Source organism: Narcine bancroftii, chromosome 6 (genome assembly GCF_036971445.1).
Source record: "Narcine bancroftii isolate sNarBan1 chromosome 6, sNarBan1.hap1, whole genome shotgun sequence".
Taxonomy (NCBI): Eukaryota; Metazoa; Chordata; class Chondrichthyes; order Torpediniformes; family Narcinidae; genus Narcine; species Narcine bancroftii.
The window spans coordinates 253,930,539-253,939,711 of NC_091474.1; positions in this window are offsets into that span (position 1 = coordinate 253,930,539).

The window sequence follows — 9,173 nt, forward strand, 5'->3', positions numbered from 1 at the left end:
GCCGGTGATGAGCGGTGTTGGGTCCCTTGTTGTTTGTCACATTAATGATCTGGATGATGGGGTTGTGAGAGATGGGAAAACTGATCTAAAATTATGAACATGAAGGAAACTAAAATTCATACATCAGTTAATGGCTGTAACCAGTACAAGCAGGATGAGCTTGGGAATTAGGATGCAGGAAAGCAGATTCAGCACGATTAACATAAGAATCTTCTAGTCTTTGTGATCAGATAAGGGTCTCCTAGCCCTGGACAGAAGTACCAAGTCCTACATATCTAATTAGCTAACCTTACACAGATTTATACATATTAAATTAGCCAACCCTAGACAGGATGAGCCAACTCTGCGAGAATCAGGAAGGTGTGAATAAGGACAATAACATGAAGGGACACCCACAGGATACCCCCTGGTCCTCCAAGTATACAGAAACAGCACTTAGGCAGGCAGGATTACCTAATGCCAAACCTCTCCAGCAGGAGGCAGAAGAATGTAAGGGGGAGGGTATTCCTATACTGAAATCAACTGTACAAAAGTTGGGTGAGCCCCAGTGTATGTGTGTATTCCCAGGGTAAGGGGAAGCACCCAACTTTGCATTGTTGTACAATAAATGTTCTTTGTTCTCAATTTTTGTCTCGAGCAATTTCTTTAAAGATACTTCTATTTCTAACAGGGTGGTAAATTGGATTAATAAATATACAGATGTTACTAAAATAGGTGGAATTGTGGACAATGAAGAAGGTTTTTAAAGATTGCAGGAGGATTTGGACTGTGTTGAAGAGTGGGCTGAAAGATGGCAGACGGAGTTTAATGCTGAGAAGTTGTGAGGTGCTTCCTTTTGGAAGGAAGAATCAAAACAGGACATGTGTAGTAAATGGGAGGGTATTGAGGAATGCAGTGGAGCAGAAAGATCTAGGGATAATGTTTCATTGTTCCCTGAAGGTAGAATCTCATGTGGACAGGGTGGTGAAGAAGGCTTTTAGTATGCTGGCCTTTATAAATCAAAGCATAGAATACGAGAGTTGGGAAGTGATGTTGAGACTGTCCAAGGTGTTGGTGAGGCCAAATTTAGAAAGTGTGTGCACTTCCAAATTATAGGAAGGATATCAACATATCAAAATATGTTTCTTAAAATAGCGAGTGGGTGCAGAGATTTACAAAAATGTTGCCTGGGTTTCAGCATCTGGATTACAAAGAAAGATTGAACTGATTAGATCTTTATTCTTTGGAGCATAGAAGGTTGAGGGGGGGGGAGATTTGATAGAATTATTTAAGGTTATGAGGGGGATAGATAGATAGAGGGGGGGAGGGGTAGCCATTTTAATAAACAAAAAGATTCCAGTGGTGCTGAAGGATGTCATGGGGGATCAGAATGGATGATATGTAATAGCACACTTTCGGATCTATTCAGAGGCTTGGACGCTGATAGACCTTTATGTACCAAACACAGACAATGAGTCATATATCAAAATATGTTTCTTAAAATAGTGAGAGGTCAAAATAATGTTTTAATTGGAGGAGACTTCAATTTTTTTTGAGACCCCATATTAGATGGTGACATATGAAAGATCTAAATCTAACAGACATCTGTGAGCGAGAGAGAGAGATCAGTTCTACAGTTCAACAGCAGCACTTGGGATGAGAAGAGGACAAGCTGGCAAATAACTTTTCTGAACTTACACACACATGCGCTTAGAATTATGAGAGGGTTAAGTTAATAGTAATGTTAAAGTTTGATTCTATTTTCATGTTTAAAGAAAATTAAACGTTACTTTAGTTCAAGTAACCATTAGTTGGTGAATTTCTATTGCTGCTGGGTTTTGGGGTTCTCTGGGCCTGTAACAAAACAAATTTGAATGACCGCATAACCAAACGAAAATAGGAGTATTTCAATGGCCTGTTTCTGTGCTGTAATTGTTATATGGTTGTATGGAGTTGAGCTGCCAAGATTGGGTCAAGAAGATCAGATGAGGTTAAAGGCCCACTTTACTTGGGAGGAAATTGAAAACATTTTAGGATTGCTACAAGCCAATAAGACTGGGGGAGGACGGTTTTCCACCCGAGTCTTATAAAGAGTTTAAAGATTTGTTGATGCCACTCATAATGGATGTGGTTAACCAAGTGGTGGAGACAATAACCTTCCCGGACACCTTTTCAACAGCAAGGTGTTACCTAAGGAAAATAGAGATCCATTGAATCCATTATCTAAACCATGGTGTCAGCAGAATCCTGTGTTTTACCCATTTTGCGATTGAATACTGTAAGCAGGAAAGGGCTTTGGCAAATACTAGAGCGCATCGGATGCCCCCCAAGGTTCCTCAACATGGTTATCCAACTGCACGAAAACCAACAAGGTCGGGTCAGATACAGCAATGAGATCTCTGAACCCTTCTCCATTAACAATGGCGTGAAGCAAGGCTGTGTTCTCGCACCAACCCTCTTTTCAATCTTCTTCAGCATGATGCTGAACCAAGCCATGAAAGACCTCAACAATGAAGACGCTGTTTACATCCGGTACCGCACGGATGGCAGTCTCTTCAATCTGAGGCGCCTGCAAGCTCACACCAAGACACAAGAGAAACTTGTCCGTGAACTATTCTTTGCAGATGATGCCGCTTTAGTTGCCCATTCAGAGCCAGCTCTTCAGCGCCTGACGTCCTGTTTTGCGTAAACTGTCAAAATGTTTGGCCTGGAAGTCAGCCTGAAGAAAACGGAAGTCCTCCATCAGCCAGCTCCCCACCATGACTACCAGCCCCCCCACATCTCCATCGGGCACACAAAACTCAAAACGGTCAACCAGTTTACCTATCTCGGCTGCACCATTTCATCAGATGCAAGGATCGACAACGAGATAGACAACAGACTCACCAAGGCAAATAGCGCCTTTGGAAGACTACACAAAAGAGTCTGGAAAAACAACGAACTGAAAAACCTCACAAAGATAAGCGTATACAGAGCCGTTGTCATACCCACACTCCTGTTCAGCTCCAAATCATGGATCCTCTACCGGCATCACCTACGGCTCCTAGAACGCTTCCACCAGTGTTGTCTCCGCTCCATCCTCAAAATTCATTGGAGCGACTTCATCCCTAACATCGAAGTACTCGAGATGGCAGAGGCCGACAGCATCGAGTCCACGCTGATGAAGATCCAGCTGCGCTGGGTGGGTCACGTCTCCAGAATGGAGGACCATCGCCTTCCCAAGATCGTGTTATATGGCGAGCTCTCCACTGGCCACCGTGACAGAGGTGCACCAAAGAAGAGGTACAAGGACTGCCTAAAGAAATCTCTTGGTGCCTGCCACATTGACCACCGCCAGTGGGCTGATATTGCCTCAAACCGTGCATCTTGGCACCTCACACTTCGGCGGGCAGCAACCTCCTTTGAAGAAGACCGCAGAGCCCACCTCATTGACAAAAGACAAAGGAGGAAAAACCCAACACCCAACCCCAACCCACCAATTTTCCCCTGCAACCGCTGCAACCGTGTCTGCCTGTCCCGCATCGGACTTGTCAGCCACAATCGAGCCTGCAGCTGACGTGGACTTTTACCCCCTCCATAAATCTTCGTCCGCGAAGCCAAGCCAAAGAAAAAAACAGATTATAAGATAATAGCCAAGGCATTGGCTGAGAGATTGGGTCAGTATTTTCCAAAATTAATAAATCCAGACCAAACAGGCTTGATAACAAAGAGACATTCTGCTGACAACCTTGGAAGATTGTTGAACATTTGGCACAGACTAGAGAGGGTCCTAGTGTGACAATATCTCTGGATGCAGAGATATTGATAGACTGGAATGGCCATGCTTATTTAAAGCTCCACCTCTCCCTGTGGCTCAGGGCCCCCGAGTCCTGGCAACGTCCCCTCAAATCTCCTCTGCACCCTCTCCCACTCGACAAATGTTGGCAATCAGACAGACCTTTGCTGAAATGGATGGGTGGGACAGACCGTGAATGGCACAGAAAATGCAACGTCTCCACGCAGCAGGGACGATAGGGCGAAGGTGCCCTGTGGAAACGTTGCACAGGAGATGGTACATTGTGGCCCAAAGGCTACATCCTTGAGTTGAAGGTTTGTGACCAGTTCTATAAGCCAGGAATTCGTCATCCTGGCGCTGAGTTTTGGGGAGGGCCATGTAGTCTATACCCGGAGAGAGGGCACATATTGCTTGAACAAAGGAGCGGGACTGCCCATCAACCACCATGTTACGCTCACCAGAGATATGTTTAATCCTGGTTGAAAACTCGGATACATAAGATAGGTGGCTTTGCTGGCGGGCTGACCAGGGATGTGCTGCCTTCGCAAAGGCGAATGTTAGCGGTTTGTGGTGCGTGAAAACTGAAGTCCCTGCCTTCCAAAAAAGTAGCGGAAGTGTCTGACCACTCGGTTCAGCTCCAGCAGTTCCCTATCGAATATGCTGTATTTTGTTTCCGGAGTGCAGAGGTCCCTACTGAAAAATGCTAGAGGCTTCCATTGTCTATTGGTGTACTGTTCCAAGACCTCACCTACTGCCACATCAGATGCGTCTACTGTCAAGGCAGTTTGTGCATCCATTGCCTTCGCTAGGACATCTATGGTCTTCTGGAATGTTACCGTCGTCTCCTTTGTCCACTCGAGTTCTTTGTCATCGCTGGACATGAGGTCGAAGAGGGGTTTCATAATATGAACTGTAGAGGGTAGAAAGCACCAACAGAAATTGACCATCACTGCAAATTCCTGGAGCCCTTTGATCGTATTTGAGGATGGCTTCCACCTTGCTGGGCAATGGAATGCCACCCCGTCTGCTAATACGATGTCGATAGAGGACTGTCTGAATTTGCACTTGGCAGGGTTCACAGTTGGCCCAAACTCCTGTAGGCGGTGACAGAGTAAATGCAGATGTTGCAGGTGCTCTTTGTGGGAGTGGCAGGGGAAGATTATGTCACCAAGTATACGAAAAGGAAGTCCATGCCACGCCCCACTGCGACCATCAGGTGTTGGAATGTTTTGCAGCATTGTTGAGCCCAAAAGTCATTTCTCAAAAATTTGAAGAGACGAAACAGTGTTATGATGGCGGCCTTGGGCTCATCCTCCGGATTTACAGGTATTTGGTGGTACCCACATACCCAGTCAATTTTAGGAAGTATCCTGGCCCCATGAAGATTAGCTGTAAAGTCCTGTACATGGGGCACAGGGTAGCGATCTGCAGCGTTGAGATGCCTGTAATCCCCGCATGGTCTCCAGCCTTCTGGGGCTTTAGGCACCATGTGTAGCGGGGAAGCCCACGGGCTATCAGACCTGTGTATAATTCCAAGTTTCTCCATTTTGTGGAACTTTTGCAAGCTGCAACTTGTCGGGCGGCAGGTGTCGGGCTCAGGCACGTAGAGGAGCTCCTTGGGTGAGGATGTGGTGTGCGATGCCATGTTTGGGTGTGGCAATGGAGAACTGGGGAGTGACAATGTCCGGAAACTCCACAGGAAATTTGGCAAATTCATTGTTCTAGTTTTCTGTGGTGCCTAGGCAGAAAGTCTGGAACATTGTGGTATTCACCAACCAGCATCCTTTTAAATCCACCATCAGCTCTGAGGAAGTCGGCACCCAGCAACGGCCGGGAAACAGCGGCAAGAATGAACTTCCATGTGAACTTATTGTTGCTGAATTTCAGGGGTATAGTTCACGTGCCATACGTATGAATCAAACTGTTATTCACCGCAGTGAGCGCCAGATCTGCGCTCCTGGTACGGGTGTCAAAGCCTGAAGGAGGAAGGACACTACCCTCCGCACCCGTGTCGACTAGAAATTTGCACTGGGAGAGTTTGTCCCAGACGTAGAGTAGGCTGTTACGGTGGCCTGCTGCCATAGCTATTGTCACGAAGTCATGCTTGTCTGGGGGAATGCGCGCACTCATCGCTGGTTCTCGTGGAGTCTGGGCCTTTGGGTGTGATGCACCACTAATTCTGTGGGCCTTATACCTTGTTGTTTCATGCACCACAGAACATCTGTAAGGGTGGCCACTGTGTGAGGGTTATCAAAGTCCTCGTCAGCTAACATGAGGCGGCTGTCTTCTGGCATCTGCTCTAAAAACAACTGCTCGAAGAGCAAGCAAGGCCTGTGGCCGTCTGCCAGTGCCAACATGTCGTTCATTAATTCCAAAGGGGTATGATCCCCAGGCCAACGATATGGAGGAGCCGTGCAGCTCACTCGTGCCGTGAGAGACCGTAAATCCAGAGAAGGAGGGATTTTAGGACTTTGTACTTGCTGAGAGCTGGTGGGTCCCAAAGGAAATCCACTACTCGACCGGCTGTGCCCTGGTCGAGGGCACTTACCACATGATAGTACTTAGTGGTGTCCACTTCTATCTTAAGAATGTGGAACCGCACCTCAGCTTGTCCGAACCAAACTTCAGGTTGAGTGGTCCAAAGGTCAGGCAGTTTGAGTGAAACCACTGTGTTGTCCATGTTAGGTCCAAAATCCATTTGGGCCCATCAGGGTCACTAATGTAGCAACCGTGTCACAGAGTGAAATGAAGAACGAGGAAATGATCAGACGTAGTCGAATTGAAGTTCAGTAAATGTCATTTACTTAAACCCCACGTGTTGCAAATGATCCCATCACATTGTGATGTCACTATGGCACTCGGAACCTCCCGAGCCGGTTTGGTTAAACCTCTGGTGAGCCGAACACCATGTACAATTTCATCTCAATCACCTCACTCTGTGGCACCACTAGACACAGCTTAGTGCAGGCACCCTCCGAGTGAAAAAAATGGCCTGTCAGGACCTTTTAAATATCTCCCCCCAGCTCCAGAATCATCAACCCTGGGGAGGAGACAGAACATTCACCTTATCCACATGCCAACCCCTGCTGAAAAGCAACCCCAGGGAACGAGGACCAGCCTCTCCAATCCCTGCAGTCACAGCCCCATCCCAATGAACAGGTGTCCTTCAGACTGCATACAGGCCCAAGGAGGGGGGAAGGGGCCTGGGGGAGAGAGGAAGGTGGAGGTGGCCCAGGAGGGGAAAGGGAGAGGGGGAGGGGGCGGGGGCCTGGGGAGAGAGGAGGGGGCGGGGGAGGGGACGGGGGAGTGAGGACAGGGACAGGGACAGGGAGAGGGGGCCCGGAGAGAGAAGGGGGCCTGTGGGAGAGAGGAGGGAGCCAGGGGGGAAAGATGAGGGGAGCTCGGGAGTGAGGAGAGGGGGAGGGGGCCTAGGGGAGAGGGGAGGGGGTGTGTTATACTGACTGCTTGCTATTGGCTTTGGCTGAAGAAACTGCGCTGGGTAGGTCACGTCTCCAGAATGGAGGACCATCGCCTTCACAAGATCGTGTTCTATGGTGAGCTCTCCACTGGCCACCGTGACAGAGGTGCACCAAAGAAGAGATACAAGGACTGCCTAAAGAAATCTCTTGGTGCCTGCCCCATTGACCACCGCCAGTGGGCTGATCTCGCCTCAAACCGTGCATCTTGGCGCCTCACAGTTTGGCGGGCAGCAACCTCCTTTGAAGAAGACCGCAGAGCCCACCTCACTGACAAAAGGCAAAGGAGGAAAAACCCAACACCCAACCCCAACCCACCACTTTTCCCCTGCAACCGCTGCAACCGTGTCTGCCTGTCCCGCATCGGACTTGTCAGCCACAAATGAGCCTGCAGCTGACGTAGACATTACCCCTCCATAAATCTTCATCCGTGAAGCCAAGCCAAAGAACATACAGACATCATGTACAACCCTGTGATTGTTTTTCCTGTGGACGAGGCAGAATGACCGCTTATCGGAGGTGCAAAAAAAAACTGAACACAATGTCCACGTGTAAACAAATAAGAAGAACTGTAAACTTAACAAATGTAAACAAACTGACTGTGCAATACGGAGAATACAAAGAGAATTGATAAAGTGCACAAGACAGAGTCCTTAAATGAGTCCCTGATTGAGTTTGTGGTTGAGGAGGCTGATAGTGGAGGGGGAGCAGCTGTTCCTGAACCTGGTGGGGCAAGTCTTGTCAAGTCCCCTTTATTTACCGTTTCGTACCATGCTCATACGGTAAAGACGAGATAGTGTTTCTCCAGGACCATGGAGCATACAAGTCAGAATAGAAGGAGAACACATTAAAGCATTGAGACGTATACAGTAAAAGTCCACGGTTCACCATCCACATCTGTCTGGGAGTTCAGGACCCCGATGGTTTGTGGGTAAAAACTATTGCCCAATCTGGACGTATGGGCATGAGTAACCAGATGGCAGGAGGGAGAACAGTTTACATGAGGGGTGTGTGGGGTCCTTCACACCTTTCCCCTGCATCAAGTGTTGTAGACATCCGTCGCTGTAGGAAGAGAGACCCCAATGATCTTTTCTGCTGACTGCACAGGGTCTTGCAGTCCGAGGAGGTGCAGCTTCCAAACCAGGCGGTGATACAGTTGCACAGGATGCTCTCGATAGATCTTCTGTAGAATGTGCTGAGGATGGAAGGTGGGAGATGGACTTCCCTCAGACTTCGCAGAAAGTAGAGGCACTGCTGGGCTTTCTGGGCCTTGGAGCTGGGATTAAGGGTCCAGGTGAGATTCTCCACCGTGAATTCCATGGAATTTGATCTTCCTGACAAACTCAACATCAATTGTTGCTGCTCTCCAAACTGTAGATGTTCTTGATGGTGGGGAGGGTTTGGCCTGTGATGTCCTGGGCTATGTCCATGACCTTTTGCAGGGCTTTACGCTCAGGGGTATTGGTGTCCCCAAACCAGACCGTGATGCAGCCGGTCAGCACACTTTCCACCACACGTCTGTAGAAATGAGGCAGGGTTTCTGGTGTCGTCCCAAACCTCCGCAAACTCCTGAGAAAGTGGAGGTGCTGACATGCTTTCTTCATGATGCCATTGGTGTGTTGGATCCAGGAAAGATCCTCTGAGATAGTGACTCCCAAGAACTTAAACTTGCTCCCCAAAAGATCACTGGATCATACCCCTCTGCCTTTCCTTTCCTGAAGTCAACCATCAGCTCCTTGGTTTTGGTGACGTTGAGTGTGAGGTTGTTGTTGTTGCACCATTTGGCCAAGTTTTCAATCTCCATCCTGTTCGCTGACTCATCCCCGCCCTGTCACACACTGGCCCCGCCTCCATCCCGTCACTCACACGGGCCCCGCCTCCACCCCGTCACTCACACGGGCCCCGCCTCCATCCCGTCACTCACACGGGCCCCGCCTCCATCC